We start from the raw sequence: 25,147 nt of genomic DNA, 5'->3' as shown, positions 1-25,147 counted from the left end.
TTCACCACAAATCTAATAACAAAACGTAACACTCCCAGAGCCAAAAATGTGTGAAATTAAACACTCATATTAAACGAGTGTGGTTATAAACATGATTAGAGACAAGTGCACAATGTCAAACAAGATATACCATGAAGGTTCATCTTACCAAGAGGAAGCCCACTGTCATCTCGATGCAAAGTGACATCCTCATCATCCACATCACCCCGAGCACAGAGGGCAGGAAGGGACTGCTGCGTCTCCGTCTCAGGGCGTACTATTGTAAAAAAAATTGCAATACACACATTGTTGATGCAAGTCAAAAGAAGAAAAAAAAAAACACTAAAGAGGTCATTTTAAAAAAATGATCTCATATTTCAACCCAAACATGAATAAGTAAAAACACAATCCTATTATGTTCTCAATGCTAATGACTAAACAGTTGCAATCCCACAAAAATGCAAAAATGTTTTTGACACTGGGTAATGGTCCGTTGCGTTCTGCCCACTGCATTTACACTCCTGGCAATTTCCTCCCAGAGTCCCTGCCTTACAGCATGGGAGGTCTGGAAGTGCAAGCCCCCACGGAGTCGTGGAAAATGTTGTACTTTGGACTCCGTGAGGGCTGCATTTTGCTCAGAAGTGAAGCTGGTTGCCTTGGAAGCAGAATCCCTGGTCTAGATAAACTGGCTGAGGTGCCAGGTTGAGGGGCCAGGGGCCTAGATGTTACTTGGCCTGCTTCACAGAGCAACCTAGCTGGCCTGAGGGAGCTACCTGTTGGTCCATGGATTGAAGACCCTGGGGTGGTGGCGGGGCCGGCATCAGCAGCAGCGATGGTGGTGGTGGAGGCGGTGGTGGAGGCGGTGGTGGCAGCGGTGGTGGCCATTCTCCTTGGCTCTATGTTACTAGAAGGAAAAAAATAAAAGAGTTATGGGACAACACACCAAGAACATTTTTTGGAGGAATAAAGTAAATGGTGTATTCTTATATTTCATTTTTCTTATAGCAGCCTTCTGGTTTGTGTGTTCTTTTATGTCTTTGTAAAGTTATGGTTTGCATGCAGAATGGCTAAGAAGCTCTGTGCAAATTTATAGGGATACAGTACGTACGCATGTTTATGCGCACTTAAATGTGTGCCGTGGCGAGAATTTTGCTTGTTGTTGTCATGGAGCAGGATTTAGAAGTAGACTTGTTCTTCACCACTGCTGTTGTGGCATTAAACTTAATGCTGCTTTTTACTGCAGAAAAGAAGCAGCAACAACAACAACCACAGGCATAGCCACCTTGAGAATTTACATAACCAGGATGTCAAAAGGCGTTTCTTTCTGTCTCACCAGGTCATCCATGACCTGAACAGCTTGCTGGAAGATACAATTGCTCCTAAAACCAGAAGCCAGGCAGTGCCAGGAATGACCAGGCTCTTGGACACTCTGTATATTTTAGGAAGGGGTTCCTTTCAAACTTCCTAGTGAGCGGGATTTTCGAATGTTTTCGGGGCCATCGATGGCAACCATGTGGCTATTTAGGCCCCTAAACTGCAGGAAATCGCCTTTCGCAACCAGAAGCAATATCATTCACTGAATGTACAAATAGTCTGTGATGCCAACAGGAGAATCATGAGTGCATGCACAGGTTTCCCAGGATCATGCCATGATGCCTATATCCTGCATTAGACAGCCCTCTACCAGAAATTTGGCTCTGGAGATATGCCTTAGGGCTGGTTAATAGGTAATGTATAATGTTGTTACTGTAATACAACTAAAAGTAGTAAAATCATAAAGATACCTGTTTTGTTACTATGTCCCTTTGCATTGTCAGAATGCCACGCTATTACCTATATTGTATATATGTCATATCTTGTGCTAACATCTAATTTAGCAAATAGTTTATAAATATCGTACAATATTGGGAGCATGGGGGAAGAACTAACTTTCAGATATTCCCAGAAGCCCTAGTATTCACAGCTCACAGTACTTCAGTGTGGTAGTCAGTAGTAACAATGTCTCCTAACAACCAAAAAGCAATAAAGTGACCGAAGAGCACAACCCTTAGCAACCTTTGTAAAAAAACTCTAGTGTTACACTGCATTCACAGAACACTTACTATACCAAGAACTAACACTTATTATGTTTGTCTTTTTACAGCTGACAAAGGATACAGGCAACTTCCATGGCTTATGACACCTGTGCGTCACCCCCGGTCTGAAGCAGAGCATAATTACAACAAGGCTCTGCATAAAAGTCGGGAGGTTGTGGAGCACACCATCGGGCTGCTAAAAGCACGGTTTTTGTGCCTGGCGTGGCACTGTGGTGAGCTCCTGTACTTACCATTGAAAGCTGCCCGAGTCATCATGGCATGCTGCGTCCTACATAACCTGTGCATATGTTTACAATGCATGCATTACATATTTCAGCACATCATGTTTGGGTTACAAAACCAATCTACGAGTTTAAGTCATAGCAAGCACACTTTAATCGTTTGGGAAATCAAATAGCAGACATATTTGTGTAAGAGCTGGACCTTTATGTGACACTTTACAAAAACACATTGCCAAACTAGGGCAGAGTGAAATTTAGTTTAGATTTGGGCAAGCATTGCTTATGCAGCCAGAAAAGCATGAAAACTACAATCCAGCACCATGTAGTTACCACTAAAGCATGATTAACCATGCTGCTTAACACATCCTAGAAATGTAATCTATTTCTTTACAGGGCAATACCATCCCTCTGCTGTGCTGCCAAGCCTCTGGAATGTCACATCACAGACTACCGTACATTTGTGGATGATATTGCTTTTGGTTAAAGGGGAAATCCACCTTTATGTTCCTCCATTCTCAAGCTGATGTGAGGAATTGAATATTTAGTGGGCTAAGGTCCACAATGGCATTGAAACCTTCATAAACACCCAAGAAACTGTAGACTGGCTCAGTGCACAAATTAGGGGCGATGTGGTTTCAAAGGACTCCCTTCCTAAAATATATAGAGAGTCCAGAAGCCTCATCACAGCCTAGCTTCTCTTTGTTTTTGCTGCAATTTTACCTTCCAGAAACATGTACAGGTCATGGATGACTTGGTGGGACTGGCATAAACGCCTTTTGACATTCTGGTCATTGGTTTGAGGAGCAAAAAAAAAAAAAAAATTAGTTTGTTGGCAAAAAGCAATAAAATATGTTTGTCCCTGGCATTTTTCTATACAAAATTACTAATTTGATTAGAATCATGTAAACACATAAATAAACATACTATCTGGTATGTAAGAGTGCTTGACCCTGCTTGTGAACTTGGCAATCAATGTGGTTTAAACCTAAAAAAGTAGCACTTACCCAAAAGAAGATGAAGCATTAAAGATTCTATTTGACCTGTAATGAACTGTAGATGCACACAGAACAGGGAGCAGGTGTGCGCTAATTAATTGCTATGATCTCACTATTGACAGCTTAACAGATCCTCCTTAATTGCGCAGCTGAAAACTAATCACCTTAATTGGCAGATTTGCGACCCCTATTGCTCATTTATCAAGGCAGGAATCCCGCTGGCAAATGAAGGTGTGTGTACTAGCACTTGGCTCTGGCCCGCAGAAAAACGTCTTGTATATTGGCGCGCATTTCATTGATAAATCAGGGCCATAGTGCTTGGACAGTAATTGTGAAACCTTACTACTAACAGTATTTCCCCTAATGTTTTCAATGCTCTTTTCATGCATCAATTGCAGTAATTTTTATAAGGGTATCCTATGTGATATAAATTTCTGTTCCATTACAGTTCATAACAGTCCTGAAAAGTAATTCCTATTTATGACCAGTTGAAGAATCTAAATTCTATATTGTTTTTTTAATGATCCTTTTACACATTTTAATGCTTTACAGATGGTGCTGCTTGTAATTCTGGCTCAGCCTTTTCTTACAAAAATCTTGGGCCATGTTCCTTCTGCAATAGAACACACTGATTGCATTTTTTTTTTAGAAATAACACACACACAATGCTGGCATATGCCAAGTATCCCCACATCTCTCCAGGGTAGCTGGGACTGAATGAACACCTGCGTGAAAGCATGGGAGTCACATCCTCCCAGCTGGGCCAATCAAGATGATTGAAGATTTGAACCTGGAAAGTGGGAAGGTGAAGATGGCGGCGCCCTTGACAAGATGGGGATTGGTAAGTGTATTTTTTTAAAAAAAAAGTGCGATTAGGCAGGTTATTTTATTATTTATTGCAGAACTGACATTGCTTCTATCTATATCTTTATGCTTTGTTATCATTTATTATCTCTCTTTTAGCAGGCCCTTCTTCTTCTTCTAGTGATTTTGTCAACATGTTTGAATGAATATCCTTTGGCTGTAAACTGTCAAACAGTCTACGATAAAGTCTACATCAGTTGCATAATTTTTTATAATTTTAATTTTTTTTCAGTTTTTATTAAGCCATCTGTAAATGTTGCACCTAGACATGCTAAAACTTGACTTCCTAATAAATTTGACAAATATTTGTCCCTAACGATATTTAATAGAAACTGCATATTTGATAAGAAGCAAAACAGATGCATACGTATACTATAGCACTCAATAACCTACTCAAATAGTTTAAATGGTATGAATATGCAATATTTCCCACTGACTTTTTCACACTTTATAATTAAGACAAGAAATAATAAAAAATGAAAAAAAAAAAAAAACAGCGGCATGAACATTTATGTATGAATTTTAGTCATCAATATAAGATGATTTAATCCATTTTAAATAAGCACTGGCAGGTGTATTTTTTCTCCCATTTGTCCCTTCTTTTCTCTTTATTTTAGTAATATTTTGGATAAATAATATCCTTCCAAGATCAGGTTAAAAAAAGAATGTACATAGTCAATTAAGTATATTTAATATTCCTAGGAGAACTTTAGCTGTATTATGCTGCTTGTTGTGGAATATTGACCAGGGTTATTTCTATAAATACATTGCAGACTCTGAAGAGGAATAAACAAGGATGTGGTTTAGAAAATACTTTTTTTATTTATTCTGTAATGTAAAATAAGGTGAATGTTTATTTGTAGTATGCTACTCTTTTTCTGCACCTTTACTCTGTCCACAATATAATGTTTTTATAAACAATTGTTGAATGTTTACTCCTTTGCTGATAACTGCCTTACAGGTGGAATTCTTATTACTGAATTCTTATTTATATTGTATTAGACATTATTCTCAATAGTAATCATCATTTCTTACACACTTAAATTTCTTAAGCAGAACTGTCGGAAATAATAAAAATACAACACTTACCTTAATTTATGCTAAGCTCTCAATCCCTCCATACGTGGCCCCGAGTTGGGCCCAACCAACTTCAATCTGTATACTAGCTATTTCTTGCAAGTAAGTATCCAACCTAAAGGCATTAACTTTAATGGGCAACAAGGTAATTTAACATTACGGTACTTAAAAAAATAAAGTAATGCTACTTTGCCTCTTCCCAATTCCTCATCAGTGCCAGGGTTGCAGAATTTGGGGAAGCTGGATTGTGCATAACAGAATAGTTTAGTGTATGAGCACCACGTTTGCCACAATTCACTGCAGGGATTTACACAAAGGGGACTTCCACCCCTAATGAAATACAGCCAATGAGCATGATCTGCACTAAGCACTTGACCAAACAGTTTTTTGGCTGATAAGCTGATGGTTTAAAAACATACTATAAATTGCTGGTGCAGTATAAGGTAGCACAAAATCACTGGTCATGGCCATTGAAACAAATGAATTAAAGTCTCCCCTATTTGTAGCTCATCTTTTTGTTGAGAAATGTAGACACACAAAAATGTATAAAGTGGTTATGAAAAACATCAGAGAATGCACTTTAAAAGCTTCACATAAGCCACTGCTTGCAGCCACTCATCTACTCAGAGTTTATCAGTTGAGCAGCTCCCACTGTATTCAGATATAACGGTGCACTGTAGTTGGTCCATGACATTGCCAGCCAATTTTGGTGCATACTGGTGTCGGTGTCAATAATGGTGGGGAAAGGTTGGTAAGCAGGGTGGGGGTTTGTGGGGAGTTGGTGTTGTTCAAAGCTGGAATAGAGGGTCCGAGCTACCCATGGTCATGTTCTATTACTACCCTCCTAATAAAATAAATAATTATATATTAGGACAGTTTGTATACTCCTTTTTTTAATGCAACAGGGTTGCACATGCTCAGTCAAACTAAAACAAGTAAAGAGTGCCCGTGAACATTTGTTACAGCGAATTATCTCCAGATTGGTTATTGAGCAAAAGCATACAACAATGGACAATGCTGATTGTAAAAACACAACCTGAGTCACTCAAATCAGTGCTGAAAAAGAACAAACAGCCTGGTCAGTTGGCCATAGTACAGCAATTACTATATAGCACAATATGAACAGTTAAACATTTCAAGGTGATTGAGTGGCAATTGCCATAGTGTTTTTCTTTTCTTATGTTCAAGGCTGAAGTAAAAGCAGTAATATAAATCGTAAAAATTATACCACATATAAACACCCTTAGGATGCTTTAAATGATATAATCTTCAAATTGTCAAGCAACTACATTCACAGTCAATAGCTGCTGCTTTGCTAAAAAGCATACCATAATTGCACTTGGTATTCAAGCTAAAAGTAAAATTTTTGAAAATATATTTAAACTTACTGACATTTTTTCATGAAACATGGGAATCCAATTTTTTTTAATAGATTCATATTCATTTTAAGTTGACCTGAACTTAATAGATGGAGATTTGCTATGGTACACAGATAATCTAGACATGTTTATTACTCCTAAACACTATCCTAAATATTTTTCTTTTTTGCTTTCCTTCTGAAAAATAGCAGATCTAGATTCTGGTATTTGACTCTATCTACAGCCTCATAGTTGTATATCTGCATGTAACAGGCACCGTTCCTGTCATTGCTAGCCCCATGAGGTTGGAGTAGGACAGTGTTCTACCCAGAAATTTTTTTCAGCTGGGTGGTGGGAAGCTGTAGCTGGGTGGTCAAAAAGGGGGTGTGGTAAAACACGGCAATTTTAGTGCTCCCAGTTATTTATGCCATAGGTGTCCAGTAACCTCTTATTGTTTCAGTGTTCTACCTTCCCCCTATACTTTGTTCCAACTTTATAATGCCTGCCTCGTTATTATATCCAATTTTTCCATTCTATGTATTTTGCCACAACTGTCCAATGCCATGTATTGTGACCCAAACTTTCTAAGTTTTAGGAGTGTATTCCTTTGTAGTAGTGTAAAAGTATAATGAATGTGGTGTAACAAGCTAGGCTTAGTTCAGCCTAACTTCAGATGTGCCCCTGAGGCTATATTTAAAGTGAACTTTTGCAAAAACGTTTTTTTTTCACTTGATCCTTTAACAAAACGAACCCAGCAGGCCCACGCTGGCTCAGCTTCCACCTCGGGCTCTGATGCTTACATTATAATAAAGCCTCTGAAGATGCATGTGCACAAATATCCCCAAGTTTTTGTGGATTACCCCTTAAGTCTTTACTGAAATGGAAGTAAAGACTGAAGAGGAGAGGTCCTCCCAAAAAAAGTGTAAAAACCAAAAAGCACACATTTTTCCATTATATAAAAGAGAAACTCACTCTTTTATATAATGTTAAAAATGTGGTGATGCTTTAATAGCATCATGCCTGTGACATCAGATGGGGACAAGACAGCCCCTTCTCATCACTGTCCATATTCTATAAAAAAAAAAAAAAAAAAAAAAAAAAACTGGTTGTGAACTTTATCCACAGTGTGTAATGATGTCATTGTCAATGCAGTGTGATAGCTGTGTGAGTGTTAAAGCTGCTTGTCATATTCTGCAACCTAACAACTCGCTGTGTTCAAACCTTCATATCTCCTAAAATTAGTCATATTGACTTGAAATTTTTAAGGTACACAGGGGACCCTCACAGCTAGGGGGTAACAAGTTTAAAAATTGTGAAAATTGAACATTGGGGTTGCTATTTCAAAAAAGAGTCTAAAATGAAAATGCAAGTTTATTCCTACTTTTCACAGAACTATAAGTGTCATGCTATGCTACTCTGTCTGCTTTTTTTCTTTGAACCACAACTACTCTAAAATGTGGAGGCATAGGAAATGGAAATTGTAGGTGCAAGTGGGGAACACTTGTGGCTAAACCATTCTAAAATGTCATTACTATGGCATTATGAGAACATAAAAAATCTCTACCTATCCAAATGTGCTGCCTGCTCTTTTACACATATCTGTCTGCATCTCTACCTCGAACCTCAAATTCTCTAGAATGAAAAGGTGCAGAGAAAAAAAAATATAGGTGGAAGTGGGAGACACTTGTGGCTTTCATCACCATGGCATCATTACAACATAAAAAAAACTTTCCATTAAAATGCACTTCCTTGTTACACATGAGTGTACTCTTCCAGTACCTAAATACCATTAAATTTTAGTGGGCAGATTTTATGTTCTAATGATGCCAAAAGTTTTAGGGGATGTCAACCACAGATGTTCTCCACTTGTACCTACATTTTTGGTTTCTTATACCTCCCCATTTCAGGGAAATTCAGGTTCAAAATGTTGGAAGTGGACAGTGTAACAGGGCAGGGAAGCCTATTTTGATGGGCTGAGTTTTTTATGTTGCTAATGATGCTGTAGTAATGAAATTGTAGGGGGAGAATGTGTTCCACACTTGCACCTATACTTTCAGTTTTGTACACCCCCCCCCCCCTTTAGAGAAATTGGGGTTCAAAGAGGAGAAGCACACAGGGCAGTTTGATAGTAATGATAGTTTGTGACAGGTAGGTATTTATTTAGGGGCCCCATCCCAATGCTCCTTGCTATGCTGGTGGCACCGGGGTCCCTAATTTGCATTTACAATTTAGGACTCCTAGTTGCACTCTCCTTTGAAACAGCAACCCCAAAGGTAAATTTCCATACCTATTTACATTTGTGACCCCCATACTTTGAAATTCTACAAAGCTGGGGGGGGGGGGTGGCTGAAATTGTGGTTCTTTGTATCTCTAAGAGTCCCTGGGGCACCCTGAAAATTTCAAATCAATATGACATACAGTTTAGGTGATATGGAGGTTTGTACACAGAGAGCTGTGAGGCTGCAGAATGACATGCTGTTTCACACAGCTTTCACAGCACTACCAGCGACTTCATTAAACATGCCCACTCGACCAGATATATTTTAGAGGCAACTTTATTCTTTTTTTAAAAATAGAAATCCAAGCTCGTGCTATCAGATGGGGGCGAGGCTGCCTGTGTCTCACTCCCATGAAGGCTGAACTGTGTGCTGAGGTTCCCCGCCCAACTCTCATCGGCAGCAGCAACCTTCTGGATGACAGCTGAGCACAGAGCAGCCTCACTGAGATCCATGCAGAGGATTAGAGCTGCCAATGAGAGATGGGCAGGGGAGGCATGGCAGCCGGGCAGAGCAACCTGCTAAAACTTTCTGGGAAGAACTAAGTAAGGTGTATTACCACTAGGCTGCTTGCTGGAAGAGAAACTGTACTACATGAATCTCCCTGTTCAATTACTTAATTTACATTTTTCCTAATTCTGGAGTTTGATGTGATTAATTTTGAACACCTTCTGCCCTACATCTACATAGTTTAATGTGCTTGTCACATGACTGGCTAATTAAATTGCATGAATAAACAGTCGTGGAGCTATTCCTAGAAATAATGAACACCACCAACAGAAATTAAATATGGTCTTCTTTGCCAAAGTTGCCAAATTGTGCTTTTTTTGAAAAGAGTTAAACTACCTTTATGAACATTTTTTAAAAGAAATCTCAAAATGGTTGGGCAAAATCCTAAAGCATCCAGTCAACAACTCATAGTGGGGGCACACATAATATTCAGTATATATAATTCTACAGAAGATTGTCAGAAACTACAGACATGTTACAAGTATGAACTTGTAGACCTGCTGGAGGAGACTGAAAACAAGTTACAAGAGTTTGCTAGAGATCACTACCTTTATAGGCCCTTTACAAATCATCTGCATCTTTTGCAAATCTCTCATCCCCATCTGGGGTCTGCACAAAACATACTGAAACATACCAAAAGGCAACATATGGCCCTTGGGCAGCTTTTCAGGCACTAAAGTTTTAGATTTAAATTCTTCCATTGTAAATCCAACAAAATAAAAATATTTTAAATTTCAGGTATTTTCCCTTATATATGTACGTATTATATAAGTATTTGAAATATATAGCATGAATGCTCCATTTATTGCTCACAGTGTATGACTTTGGAATCTGGATGTCACAATTCTATTACCACCTATACCATTGTTGAACAACTTAAGTTTTTTTTCTCATGAAACGTGCTCAATGTTAGCAGCAAATTGCCAGGCTCCAAGGTTGACTTTGAGGGTTAGGAGAAGGTCATTAAGCCTCTGTATGTTCTGAAACAGACCAACATTGAGGTTATGAAGCACAGGGTGTGAAAACAGGGTATATATTAGTGGTGAGGAGCAGGCAAGGAGCTAAAAATGAAGGTAACCTTTTTAGCCATGAGAAAAAAAAATTCAGAAAAAATCACTTTACACAATACCCCCTTTAAAGTGCAACTACAGATTTTTCCTCCTGTGGGAATTTAGGATACAAAAAAAACATGTTCTACTTACCCCCTCCTCAGTCTAGCACCAGTGGTTCTTTGGGTAAAGCCACGCATTGTCATTCTGCACATCTCCTGTGACTGTGGGCTCATGGTATCCAGTATTGAGTCTGAATCTGAGTAACTAAGTCTAGAATAAAACCCCTCTCCCCTTTTCATTCAGAAAATTGCATATTTTTTAAAAGTTTTTTTGAATTATTATTGAGGATAATATCCAATATGGTATGAATGGTAGTTCAATAATAAAAATTCCTCCTGTAAGTTTTAAGGCGGTCTTCAGCATAAGAGTAAACACTCAACAATTGAATATAAAAACAGTATATTGTGCACGGAGTCAAGGTGCATAAAACAAATACATATATAATATATATATATAACAAATAATACCAATATTACAAACTGACTCCTAAAAAAATGATAGATTATTTAGGTGTATTCTTGTTGCTGTTGCCCTATTGTATTAGGGCAATGCAACATAACACATGTTTTGCAGTGCTTCAAAATTGAATGTACTATCACTGCATACAGGTTTATTATTTAACTATCCTTTGTACTACCTGACAAGTCATTTTATTGCCAGAAGTTTAGCTCACTAAATAGTTACACACCAGTTGTTCAAATGTTTAAAATTAAACATTTAAGTTTAAGCTTTATTAAAGCAACAATTATGCACCCCATATTTTAATTTTACATTTGCTTAACATTTTGTAAGCTTCTTAATTACACATGTTTAATTCTTTATTCAGCATTGGTTTCTACAAATCAAATAAATTAAATACTTGAATGCACTACCAGGTCATTCGCTTCCAAAGGAGAATTCGGCAAAGAATCTATTAATTAACATCCATGTTTATTCACATTTTTCAATGCAGAGCTTGTTATAAATAAATAAATTCAGAGACCTTTTGCAAACAAACGTTCTTAACCATTTATTATGTATTGTGGAAGCACTGATGAGTCTAAAGATAACAGAAGTGGATAAGAAATGGCTGATAAATATGTCATGGGATTATTTTTTCCTTATAATTATCTTGTATTTATATAGCGCCAACATATGCACAGTACTTTACAAAGTCCACAGTTATGTCACTATCTGCCCCTTAAAAGGTTTTACAATCTAACGTCCCTTCCATAATCATATGTCATTAACAGTCTAAGGCCAGTTTTGGGTGAAGCCAATTATCCCAACTGCCTGTTTTTGGGATATGGGAAGAAACCAGTACACCCAGAAGAAACCCATACAAACATGGGAAAAACATAAAAAACTCCATGCAAATGTGTCCTGACTGAGATTTACAGAAGCTGTCTGTATTTAATACATATGTTAAATAATAGTCTTCTCATTTTCTCTGCCACTTGCAAGCTGACTATAGCTAAAGGTAAATTAGTCCCTGGTATTAGTGTTTTGGAATTACACAGATAGGAAAATTACTCAGATAAGCACAGATTTGTGTTATGGTCATAATAATAAATAAGGTAATGTCATTTTTCCTAAACATTCACTAGTGAATCAGTCCTGACATTTATGCACCCTGAAGATTCAGCTGCACCAAATGTTTAGTGAATGTCATACTCACAGCTTTATAAATAAACCCTTTAGTGTTTATGGTAAATGGTATTGTGAGCCCCATTTAACTATTTTGGGTCTCAGCAGCCTTAAGGAAAGAAAATTGTAATCATCTATTTACAGGAGGAGCTCATTTACCCATTTATAGGAAGCTTTGAATCATAAATTATTGCTTCTATAACACACATATATCATGTGATTATCATACTTTGACCATGCACTGTGACATTGTTTACTATAAATACCACTTGAATGGTCTACTGTAAAAGGTTATATAATGAAATTAAGCAAGGTTGTTGTTCAAGACCTCAGTTCATTATTTTAGCATCCTCTATAAAGAGGTAGCCAATGCCCTGAACATCATGTTCTTTCTGGGTTCACTTGCTAGTGGCAAGCTGCTGGTCATCAAACCCAGTCGTTGGTCTAACACTTGTCAGACCCACCGTCTAAGGGTGGAATAAGCAACTGAGCATTCAAAATTAAGACTTCTAAACAAGTATATTCTATCTATAGTCAAGTAGTGTATAGTCAAATAGTCTATATTCAAGTATCTTCTATCTATAGTCATGAGAAGAAGAAAGTACACCCTAGTTCAATTTACAGGATTTATCTAAGATTTTACCTTTCAGGACATAATAAAAATCATCTATCAGATTCTAAAATTTATAAAAGTAACCTCAGGTAAAATAAAACACACAACAGATTCTACATTGTTATTATTTATTTAACAAAAATGAGGCCAAATGAAGAAGCCATTTATGAAAAGGGATGTGTGCCCCGTGATTCAGTAGTCTGTAAAATCACCATTTGTGGAACTAACTTGAAATAAGGATTTTCTATATGATTTTATCAGTGTCCACATCTTTGGGAATTACTTTTGTCCCACTTTTCCTTACAGCATTGCTTTACTTTATTGGGATTTTTTGGCATTCATTTAAACTCAGTCTCTTACGATCCTGCCACAGAATTACTATCAGGTTGAGGCCTGGACTTTAGCTGGGCCATTACAACACCTTGATATTTTTCCTTTTTAGCCATTTTGTTGTAAATTTGCCGGCGTGCTTGGGATCATTGCTCTGTTGCATGACCCAATTTTGGCCAAGCTTAACTGTCATGCAGAATATGTAAATTTGCCTACACAATAGGAAGGAGGTGCATGCGCAATAAATTATGCCTTTAACAAAGTTTTGATTGATGGAACACATCTGGCCAAACTACTGTCTGTGTCACATGATGATCCTGGAGTGCGAAAGGATTGGCTTGTTTCATTATGAGGAAGGTGTGTGACTAATACTGTCTGTTAAGCCTAATATTACTAATGTTAGGCTCCGATTTGTTAAACTACTATTGGTAACTTAGTTACTCTGGGAACTATTTACATGTCCCAAACTTACCAGCTTTTCGTTCCTGACTTTTTTACTGCTGCGTCTGGAGGAATTTGGGGAGGGAAATTTAATATTAGGTGGGGATTTCAACTTCTCCCTGGCTATTTGGCTATTACTGCACCTTATGGATAGGGATTTCACTTTTTTTTCCAAGCCCCACAACTCCTACACTAGGATTGACCATATCTGGTTTTCCACAAAGATCTCCCTGGGCCTATTCCTGCAACATTGGCCCTACCACATTCTCAGACTATGCCCAGTGTTCCTGACACTTACCTTATCGCACCCCGCACCAAAGTCCAGGCAATGGCGCCGTAATAACCTCTAACGATTTTACCAATGAGCTGAACGACTATTTTAAAACTAATGTAACTCCCTCATTGTCTGAGGAGCTCACAAGGCAGTTATACAGGGAAATACGGGGTGTTGTAACTTTTTGCCTGATTCCGCTGTACCTATGTGATCAACATGATGTGTTGCCACGTATGCTGTATCTATTGCAAACTCTGCTGATACAGATAGCTAGCTCCTTCGTTAAGTTCCTGCACTCCTGCATATTCCAATTATCTGGCAAAACAGTCCTCCACCTGTGAGTTGTAGCCTGCCTTCTCGACATATTATGTGGTCGCTCACTTGACCCAGGTTGTTGACTGGTGCAGGCATTCTTCATTCAAGCAGTGGGTTTTGGTCCAGCAATTCTTTTTTCCTGTTGCCTCTGTGTGCCATTCTCTGGCTTTCCAACATATGGATGCCAAAACTCAAGGCTCACTCTACAATAGGCACTACCCGGAGAGTTTGTGTAAAATCTCTCAACATTCCTGGACTCTCCCCAGCTCACTCCCCCATGGGAATCTTGCTTTTCCCCCAGGCCTGAAGGATCTAGTCTTTTGGTGCATGTGCACCTCTAATAATTTTAGGGCCTTACATTTTATCAGTCAGCAAGACTGTGTCTCTCGTGAGCTCATCTCTGCTCATTTTTCTTTTGGACTGGATCCACCGAGAAATTAACAACAATAATTTTTGCAGCTGGAAGCATTACATATCATGGCGGTGCAGACCCATTAGGTGCAAGGGGTACAATAGTAGGGCCTTAGAGGAGCAGTAACCAGGGGGTGTGTTTAAGAAAGGATGTTTTGTTATTATATTGGTTACAGTTATTTGTGATTATTTGTAAGTTGTTATTATTTGTTGATTATGTGTTTATATATTGTTATTTATGGGTATTTTTATGGTTATTTATTAAAAGAGTTATTATTTAAGTTATTTGTTAATAAACGGCCCAAAGGGGGCATTTAACCAAGTTATTGTCTCAGTGTGTGTTTGGGGTAAAGGGGGTGGGGTGGGGGAGGAGGAGGGGGGGCACAGCATGCGGGAACTCAGCCCTATCACAGTCATAGAATTGCTTATGAATTCATATTAGTTTATGCTATCCTTGGGTACCTGAATGTGCACAGCAAACTCCTTCAGTTGCTTGGGCTGATAAGTACTCACCTTAATACAGGACACCCCAGTACAAGATCTGTATTTATTCTTGTTAGACATTTGTTTGCTTTGCCCTCTGTTTTGTGGCCAATTGTTTATTACCTGTACTCTGTTACTCTTTGTTTACTTTGACCCTCACCTATCCTTTATATTATGCCTTTGTATGTCATACTTTGCATATGAATAATTAAAAAAAAAGTTATAGGAAAAAAAGATATATGGGGATCTTAGCTATATTACCTAATATGCATTATATAATTTCTGTAATAGAAAGGATATAGCTAAGGTGAACATTTTCTTCAGCAAATTATCTGATACCCTAAAGCAGATTATTGTGGTATGTGCTTATAAGGCATCAGTTATATGGATGGCACCCAAAGCATAGCTACAGTATTGAGCAAGACACTGGCATTGCAGCACATCAAGCACATGCAGTGTTTATTTCTTGCTTGGAAGCTAAAAGAAGGATAGTTTGATTACTATGTATGGTTGGTAAATAGGGATGAGCGAGAAGGCCTCTGACAGTTCCGCGAAAATTTCCTTGAACTTCGGTGCGCAAAATTTTGGCTAATCCATTTCGCGAATCAGTAGGCCGACTTTAAACATTTTTAGCAAAGCCCCTTTACATGTTAGAAACACCAAATTTGCTAGCTAAGTGTAGAAGAACAGTGGAAACATGAAAATACAAAAGTTCCAAGACCTTTTGGTTTTCTAGGAAAAAGGCAGGCAAAGTGACAGTAGGCAAATAGGATTTTTGCGTGATGGACAGCGTCCAGAATGCAGCATAAACATTAGGACATTGAGAAAGGGTGAACTCAACCCACTAGCAACAGTCATAACAGCAGGAAAACACGTTGCAATTTAATGTACGCACCCCTATTGAATTTACCATGCTGCATAAAATCTTAACGCTATATAAATCCTGTTTATTATTAATAATTATTATTTGCTAGCTGGCATCATAATCTGGATGACATTTGTTAGGAATGGCACCCATAAAGTTGTGGTTTTCCAGAAAATGGAAGGCAAAGTGATAGTAGACAAATAGGATTTTTGTGTTATGGACAGCGTCCAGGAAGCAGCATACACATTAGGATATAGAGAAAGGGTGAACTCACTAGCAGTCAAAACAGCAGGGGAATGCATTGCTATTTTTACTTCCCTAGCGGTTCATTTTTTTCCGTTTTTTTATGTCTAAAAGCAGTACATTGTTTTTCATGAAAATTTATTGTACAGTATAATAAATTAGTATGAGTATAATAAAGTTTGAAACACAAAATCATGATTGAAATATGAAAATATGATCAAAATATAAAATTAAATAAATTAATATTATAAATATATAAATAAATAAATATATATATATATATATATATATATATATATATATATATATTGTCTTTTCTTTTTTTAAATTTTAAAAACAGAATAAATATTATAGTCATACCATTATTTATACTGTAAAATAAATGTTCTTGAAAACAACATACTGCTTTAACACATTTAAATCCATTGTATTGCATTCAATAATAATTTTGTATTGAATGCAATATAAATGGATTTTGAATTTCCCTCCCCGCCCCACCAGCAACATACACACGCACCTACGTCACCGGGAACTCCCCAGGTGACTCATCATGTGCAGATGACGCCAGAATAACAAGGAAGAAGACGGAGATCGCGTTTATAGATGACGCAGGACCCGGCGGAACAGGTAAGGCTGTATTTACTTACCTTCCCATAGGGTTACCTCGCTTTCAGCAACTTTTTCCTACCCCGAGTCACACTCAGGGTTACCGCTAGGGAAGTTAATCTACGCACCCCTATTTAATTAACCTAGCTGTATAATATGTTAACACTATATAAATCCTATTTATTATTATTAATAATAATAATAACAATAATAAAAATAATAATAGCTAGCTGGTATCATGACCTGGATGACATGTGTTAGGAATGCCACAAATACTTGTGGACAAGTAGTGCGGTGACATTAGGCAAAAGGATAAAAGACCCGAGACGGAGCGTGGGTCAGCGAGAGCAGTAGCAGTGTGTGGCCTCTGGTCAGCTATCGCCAGGGAGACCGCATTGGTAAGAGTCATGGAGAGCTGGGTGTAGTGCATTCTCAATGCCACCCAGAAGTATACAATTTTAGTGAATAGAGTACTGACAGGCGGCAGCAGCAGGAGGAGGAGGCAGTGGGCCCTAAGAAGGAGCATGGACCGCATTGGTAACTGGAATCTAGAGCTGGGTGTAGTGCATCGTCAATGCCACCCCAAAAGTGTGTATTACAATTTAAGTGAATAGAGTACTGACAGGCTGCAGCAACAGCAGCAGGAGGAGGTGGTGGCCCTGGGAAAGAGCATGGACAGCATTGGTAACTGACATCTAGAGCTAGGTGTAGTGCATCGTGAATGCCACTTGAATTATGTAATACATTTTAAATTAATGTAGTACTGACAGTAGGCAGCAACAACAGCAGGAGGAGGAGGAGGCGGTGGGACCTGAGACAGAGCGTATACCACATTGGTAACTGACATCCAGAGCTAGGTGTAATGCATTGTCAATGCTACCCCGAAGTGTGTAATACAATTTAAGTGAATAGAGAATTGATAAGTGGAAGAAGCACGAGGAAGAGGCAGTGGGCACTGAGAAGGAGCGTGGATCGCACTGGTAACTGACATCTAGAGCTGTGTGTAGTGCATCGTCCATGCCACCCAGAAGAGTGTAATACAATTTTTGTGACTGGAGTACTGACAGGCTGCGGCAGCAGCGGGAGGCGGTGGGCCCTGAGCAGGAGCATGGACCGCATTGATAACTAACATCTAGAGCTGGGTTTAGTACATCGTCAATGCCACCCCGAAGTGTGTAATACAATTTATGTGAATGGAGTACTGACCGGCTGAAGCAGCAGCAGGAGGAGGAGGCCGTGGGCACTGAGAAGGACAGTGGACTGCTTTGGTAACTGACATCTAGAGCTGGGTGTAGTGAATTGTGAATGCCACCCGAAATGTGTAATGCAATTTAAGTGAATGAAAGACTGACAGGCGCCAGCAACAGCAGCAGGAGGAGGGGGTGGGCTCAGAGAGGTAGCGTGAACCGCATTAATAACTGACATCATCAATGCCAACCCGAAGTGTGTAATTCAATTTAGGTAAATGGAGTACTGACAGGCTGCGGCAACAACAGCAGCAGGAGAAAGCGGTGGGCCCTGAGACGGAGCGTGGACCGCAGTGGTAACTGACATCTAGAACTGGCTATAGTGCATCAGTGCATCCTCAATGCCACCCCAAAGTGTGTAATACAATTTACGTGAATGGAGTATTGACAGAAGCAGCAGGAGGAAGAGGAGGTGTGCTCTTAGGAGCGTGGACAGCATTGGTAACTGACATCTAGAGCTAGGTGTAGTGCATCATGAAAGTGTCACGGGGGAAGGGGGAAAGGGAGGAACACCAGAATCAAAACAGGAAGATAATGACAAAGGACTAGACCTTAAAGCAAGGGAGAGGGAAATGGTCACCATCTACTGCAACCCTAAATCTAGCCCTGACTCTTGTCAGTATGAATAGACCCTGAAGGTGGGAGGGTTCATACACCGGAACCTAGATACCTTGGAGCCCTGAAATGTCTCAGGAGTAGTGACAGGGTATGAGACTACTGGTTCCTTCCCAGATGGACAAACTAGCGTCTCCCTGAGGTCTAGTAACAACGAGCACAGGGTAACAGCAAAACACAAAGAGCAGTAAACTTATCTTTAATAGAAACTGGATGAGCAGGAACTCAGGAGAGGACCACACACCAGCTATTCCACCTCCAAGCAGAGAATATCAACCACATGGCCTGAATTGTAAGGCCAGGCTAAATAGAGGAATAGATATCCTCACATGCAGCCAGTCACTCAGATCTTCTAACCTCAGTCACGGGAGGGACTGTGACAGTACCCCCTCCTTCTACGGGTGACCTCCGGACACCCAGGGCCGACTTTATCCAGATGAGCCCTGTGAAAGGCTTTCACTAGGCGCCTAGCATTAACGTCGGTTGCTGGAATCCACATTCTCCCCTTTGGACCGTAGCCCTTCAAGTGAACAAGATACTGGAGGCATATAGGGAAGATTCGGGAGTCCACTGTCCTGGCGATCTGAAATTCTAGATTACCGTCCACCATGACAGGAGCTGAAGGCAAGGAGGATGGTTCAACAGGTTCAACATATCTCTTCAGCAGAGATTTGTAGAAAACATTATGCATTTTTAAAGCCTGCGGAAGTTCGAGACGAAAGGCTACCGGGTTAATATTGGCGGAGATCTTATATGGACCAATAAACCTTGGACCCAACTTCCAAGAAGGTACTTTCAACTTAATGTTTCTTGTGGACAGCCACACCGAATCACCCACTCTTAGATCCGGACCACTCATACGTCTCTTGTCAGCAATTCGTTTATACTTGTTGCCCATCTTTTTTATATTATTTTGAATCTTCTGCCAAATACATGACAAAGAAGAGGAAAATCTTTCCCCTTCTGGAATACCAGAAGTCTCAGTATCGGAAAATGTGCCAAACTGCGGATGGAACCCATATGCCCGAAAAAACGGCGACTTATCGTTGGACTCCTGCCTACGGTTATTATGGCAAACTCGCCCAAAGACGAAAATGAAGACCACTCCTCCTGATTCTCTGAGACAAAACATCACAAATAAGTCTCCAGATTCTGATTAGTGCATTCAGTCTGTCCATTCAACTGAGGATGAAAAGCCGAAGAGAAGGACAATTGTACCCCCAGGCGAGTGAAGAACGCCTTCCAGAATCTGGAAACAAACTGCGTCCCCCTATCAGACACCACATTAGAGGGAATACCATATAGCTTCACGATGAAACACTTGTGTGAGGGTTTTAGCATTAGGTAACCCTGGTAATGCTATAAAGTGCGACATCTTACTGAAGTGATCAACAACCACCAGGATCACAGTCTTTCCTGATGAATTAGGCAAATCTGTGATAAAGTCCATGGATAAATCCATGGATAAGTGAGTCCAAGGTCGGGACGGAATGGACAAAGGAAGTAGAGATCCTGAAGGCCGAGTATATGTCACCTTAGGACATGCACAAGTACTGCAAGCTGACACATAACATTCAACACATTTACGCAACCCTGGCCACCAGAATCTACGAGAGATGAGATCGACCCTGGATCTGCTCCCAGGGTGTCCTGTAAGAATGTACGGTGATGTTCCTTGAATACCCGTTGCCGTAATTCGGGAGGAAGAAACAACTTCCCCGGAGGACAAGAATCCGGTGCATCTCCTTGGACCTTTACCACCTCTGCCTCAAGATCAGGATAAAGGGCGGATATTACTACCACTTCAGACAATATCTGACCAGGATCTTCCGAATCACCCCCCCAGGAAAAATATGCGACAAAGCGTCCGCCTTGACGTTCTTATCCCCAGGGCGATAGGTGACAATGATGTTAAACCTGGTAAAAAACATTGACCATCTGGCTTGCCTTGGGTTCACACGTTTAGCAGACTCCAAGTAAGCCAGATTTTTGATCTGTAATTACTGTAATAGGATGAACCACTCCTTCCAACCAATGACGCCATTCCTCAAAAGCCAACTTAATGGCCAGCCACTCTCTATTACCTACGTCATAATTTCTTTTTGCATTAGAGAGTTTCTTAGAAAAAAAGGCACAAGGGCACCATTTACTAGATGAAGGACCCTGCGACAAGACTGCTCCTACCCCTACCTCAGATGTGTCAACTTCCACAATAAATGGCTGTGACACATTTTGTTGCATCAATTTAGGGGCAGAAGCAAAACACTCCTTAACAGCTGAAAAGGCTTGTAAGGCCGCCTCAGACCAGACTGAGATATCTGCACCTTTCCTAGTCATGTCTGTTAAAGGTTTAACCACAGTCGAGTAATTTAAAATAAATTTACGGTAGTAGCTGGTGAACCCCAAAAATGGATTTTCGGGTCGATCCCAGTCCAACAGTGCACAGACCTTTTCAGAATCCATCCAAAAACCTGAAGATGAGAGTAGATAACCCAGGAATTGCACCTCTGGAACTGCAAAGACACACTTCTCCAACTTAGCATACAGTTTATTCTCTCTTAGGATCTGTAACACTTGATTCATGTGGTCCTGATTACTCTTCATGTCTGGAGAATAAATTAGTATATCATCCAGATACACCACAACAAACCTGCGTTGGAAAAAATGCAAATGTTCGAAAACCGCAGGAGCATTGGTTGATCCAAAAGGCATGACCATATTCTCAAAATGACCCTCAGGGGTATTAAAGGCTGTCTTCCATTTGTCCCCCTCCTTGATCCTTACCAGATTATATGCCCCCCTCCAATTTAGAGAACACCTTGGCACCGACAATCTGGTTAAACAAATCCAGGATCAATGGAAGGGGGTAAGGATACACGGACAATTAAGCTCACGGAAGTCCAAAAATGGCCTAAGAGTTCTGTCCTTCTTCTTAACAAAAAAAAACTCTGAATCTACTGGAGATTTGGATGGTCTGATATGACCTTTACCCAAACTCTCGGTGATATATTCTCTCATGGCCGCCCTTTCGGGTTCGGAAAGACTATACAACCGAGACATGGGCAACTTAGCTCCGGGAATAAGGTTGATGGGGCAATCATAACTCCTGGTCTCCACCTTCTGAGAATACATCAGAAAAATCAGAAATATACAAAGGTACAACCTTAGTGGTTGCCACAGAAAGCGATGTGTTAAGACAGTTTTTTATGCAATAATCACTCCACTCAAGGATCCGTCTCGCTTGCCAATTGATGGTAGGGTTATGTTTGCTTAACCGTGGTAAACCTAGTACCAACGGAGCAGGCAGACCCTCCAGCACAAAACACAAGATGGATTCTTGATGAAAATCGCCCACAAATATTTCTGTGTGAGTGGAGCTGAATCAATTGCAAACACCGGGCAAGGGGGAAGGGGAGGAACACCAGAATCAAAACAGGAAGATAATGACAAAGGACTAGACCTCCAAGCAAGGGAGAGGGAAATGGTCACCACCTACTGCAACCCTAAATCTAACCCTGACTCCTGTCAGTTTGAATAGACCCTGAAGGTGGGAGGATTCATATACCAGAACCTAGACCCTAGGAGCCCTGAAATGCCCTAGGAGTAGTGACAGGGTATGAGACTACTGGTTCCTTCCTAGTAGGTCTAGTAACAACGAGCACAGGGTAACAAGAAAATACAAAGAGCAGTAAACTTATCTTCAAAAGAAACTGGATGAGCAGGAACTTAGAAGAGGACCACACACCAGCTCTTCCACCTCCAAGAAGAGAATATCAACCGCATGGCCTGAGTTGTAAGGCCAGGCTAAATAGAGGAATAGTAATGGTAACAAGTTGCAGCTGAGACCAGAGGTGTGGTCATTACCAACAACACTGAAACAAGTGCAAGCAAAGAGACTGTCAGATAACCTCACGTGCAGCCAGTCTCTCAGATCATCTAACCTCATTCACGGGAGGGACCATGACAGAATGCCACCTGAAGTTTGTAATACAATTTCAGTTAATATAGTACTGACAGGAGGCAGCAAGCAGCAGGAGGAAGAGGCGGTGGGCCCTGAGACACTGAAGTGTGTAATACAATTTAACTGAATAGAGTACTGACAGGCAGCAGCAAAAACAGCATCAGGGGGAGGCGGTGGGCCCTGAAAAGAAGCGTGGACCTCAATGGTAACTGACATCCAGAGCTGGGTTTAGTGCATCGTCAATGCCACCCCGAAGTGTGTAGTACAATTTAAGTAAAAAGTCTACTGACAGGCGGCCGCAACAGCAGCAAGAGGAGGAGGCAGTGGGCCCTGAGACAGAGAGTGGACCGCATTGGTAACTGAGGTCTAGAGCTGGGTGTAGTGCATTGTCAATGCCACCCCAAAGTGTGTAGTACAATTTAAGTGAATGGAGTACTGACAGGCTGCAGCAACAGCAGCAGGAGGAGACGGAGGGTACTTACAAGGGGCCCTGAGAAGGAGCATGGACTGCATTGATAACTGACATCTAGAGCTGGATATAGTGCATCGTGAATGGCATCCGAAGTGTGTAGTACAATTTAAGTAAATGGGGAACTGACAGGCGGCAGCAAAAGCAGCAGGAGGAGGCGGTGGGCCCTGAGAAGGAGTGTGGACCGCATTGGTAAGTGACATCCAGAGCTGGGTGTAGTGCATAGTCAATGCCACCCCGAAGTGTGTAATACAATTTAGGTGAATGTATTACTGACAGGCGGCAGGAGCAGCAGCAAGAGCAGGAGGCGGTGGTCCCTGAGAAGGAGCGTGGACCGCATTGGTAACTGAAATCTAGAGCTGGGTGTAGTGCATCGTGAATGCCATCTGAAGTGTGTAATACAAGTATTATGAATAGAGTACTGGACAGGCAGGAGCAGCAACAGCATGAGGAGTAGGCGGTGGGCCCTGAGACAGAGCGTGGACTGCATATGTAACTGGCTTCTAGAGCTGCGTGTAGTGTAGTGTATTGTCAACTCAGAAGTGTGAAATACAATTTTAGTGAATGGAGTACTGGGCAGGCGGCAGCAGCAACAGCAGGAGGAGGAGGTGGTGGGCCCTGAGAAGCAGCGTGGACCGCATCGGTAACTGGCATGTAGAGCTGGGTGTAGTGCATCATCAATGACACCCCGAAGTTTGTAATGCAATTTAGGTGAATGGAGTACAGACAGGCGGCAGCAGCAAGAGGAGGCGGTGGGCCCTGAGAAGGAGCATGGACCGCATTGGTAAATGAAAACTAGAGATGGGTGTAGTGCATCATCAATGACACCCTGAAGTGTGTAATACAATTTAAGTGAATGTAGTACTGACAGGCCGCAGCAGCAGCAGCAGGAGGAGGAGGCGGTGGGCCCCGAGAAGGAGCGCGGACCGCATTGGTAACTGACATCTAGAGCTGGGTGAGGTGCATTGTGAATGCCATCCGAAGTGTGTAATACAATTTTAGTGAATGTAGTATTGACCGGCAGCAGCAACAGCAGCAGGAGGAGGAGGCGCTCGGGCCCTCAGAAGGAGCATGGACTGCATTGGTAGCTGACATCTAGAGCTGGGTGTAGTGCAACGTCAATGCCACCCCAAAGTTTGTAATACAATTTAGGTGAATGGAGTACTGACAGGTGGCAGCTGCTGCAGCAGGAGGAGGAAGCGCTGGGCCCTGAGAAGGAGCGTGGGCTGCATTAGTAACTGACATCTAGAGCTAGGTGTAGTGCATTGTGAATGGCACCCGAAGTGTGTAATACAATTTAAGTGAATAGAGTACTGACAGGCGGCAGTAACAGGAGCAGAAAGAGGAGGCGGTGGGCCCTGAGACACAGCGTTGACCATACTGGTATCTGACATCTAGAGCTGGGTGTAGTGCATCGTCAATGCCACCCCGAAGTGTGTAATACAATTTAGGTTAATGGAGAACTGACAGGCGACAGCAACAGCAGCAGAAGGAGGAAGCAGTGGGCCCTGAGGAGGAGTGTGGACTGCTTTGGTAACTGACATCTAGAGCTGGGTGTAGTGCATCATCAAGGACACCCACAAGTGAGTAATAAAATGTTTGTGAATGGAGCACTGGGGAGGCGGCAGCAGCAACAGCAGGAGCAAGAGGCGGTGGGCCCTGAGACAGAGCGTGGGCGGCATTGGTAAGTGGCATCTAGAGCTGGGTGTAGTGCATCGTGAATGCCACCCCGAAGTGTGTAATACAATTTTGGTGAATGGAGTACTGGACAGGCGGCAGCGGCAACAGCATAGAGGAGGCGGTGGGCCCTGAGACAGAGCGTGGACCGCATTTGTAAATGGCATCTAGAGCTGGGTGTAGTGCATTATCAATGACACCCAGAATTGTGTAATACATTTATTGTGCATGGAGCACTGGGCAGGCTGCAGCGCAAGGAAGAGACGGTGGGCCTTGAGACAGAGCATGGACTGCATTTGTAATTGGCATCTAGAGCTGGGTGTAGTGCATCAACAATGATAGCCAGAAGTGTGTAATACATTTTTTGTGAATGGAGTATTTGGCAGGCGGCAGCAGCAGCAGCAGGAGGAGGAGGTGGTGGGCCCTGAAACAGAGCATGGACGGCATTGGTAACTGGCATTTAGAGCTGGGTGTAGTGCATCG

Source organism: Pyxicephalus adspersus, chromosome 2 (assembly GCF_032062135.1).
Source record: "Pyxicephalus adspersus chromosome 2, UCB_Pads_2.0, whole genome shotgun sequence".
NCBI lineage: Eukaryota > Metazoa > Chordata > Amphibia > Anura > Pyxicephalidae > Pyxicephalus > Pyxicephalus adspersus.
The sequence above is the reverse complement of the archived record's forward strand: the minus strand, read 5'-3'. Positions refer to the sequence as shown.